This window comes from Capsicum annuum, chromosome 1 (genome assembly GCF_002878395.1).
Source record: "Capsicum annuum cultivar UCD-10X-F1 chromosome 1, UCD10Xv1.1, whole genome shotgun sequence".
NCBI lineage: Eukaryota > Viridiplantae > Streptophyta > Magnoliopsida > Solanales > Solanaceae > Capsicum > Capsicum annuum.
In genome coordinates this window covers 28,015,472-28,016,390 of record NC_061111.1, presented here as the reverse complement: position 1 = coordinate 28,016,390, position 919 = coordinate 28,015,472, and positions in this window count along the sequence as shown.

Sequence of the window (919 nt, the reverse complement as noted above, 5' to 3'; positions counted from 1 at the left end):
TTTGAATCAATAATAATCATAGCCAAATACTTTCTTCACAAACTACCATACAGTCTATAAATCTTGCTATAACATTAGCCAACCATCATAAATAGAAAAAACACCCCTCAATCAAAGGGTTATACAACTAAAACTACTTATTTACTTAAAAGTCACCCTCAGTCTGACCGCTAACCTTATGACTTCATGTCACCAACTTCTGGATCATCTCACTACCAATAGGTCATGACACTTTAACATATACTACTACTTGGGTGGAATTATAGTTCCAATATTATGCTACACATCATTACCCTTATGCATGACATCTGCAACAAGAATTTTGAAAGGGGGACTGAATACACTTATACCTAAGGTTGAAAAGAATGATTTTATCAGGATAAAGGTACGCACTTAAATCAATACACCTTGAAGCACTAATGGAATCCTCTCAAGTCCTTGTGCTATCTTATAACTTTATGGGTAACTCATTCAGAAAGAACCACATCACTAGGGGAGCTAGACTCTTAGACTTGTATCGCCTCGACAATGAGACATGGCCCATGAAATTAGAACAACGAAGGAATTTGGATAACTTTCTTATGGACGGTGCTATAGAATGAACTAGAGTATGAAAGAATAAGAAACAACTCCAAATACCCGTTAGCCTCCTGATTATAAGTATAGTGCATAACACACCCATAAGCAAGACCCTACTAGACACAACTTCATAGACACCCTGGGACCATGTATCGTGCTTTGATACCAAGTTTATCATGACCCAAACTGAGGACCTGACTGCGATGAGCATCCCAAACCATGAAGGCCTGAGAGCGCTTCTAATGGTAATCATATGCATAATTCAAATACTATAAAATGTGAAAACAAAACAATTAGAAACATGGTCATTTGATTAGATCAACTAATAACACGGCATAAG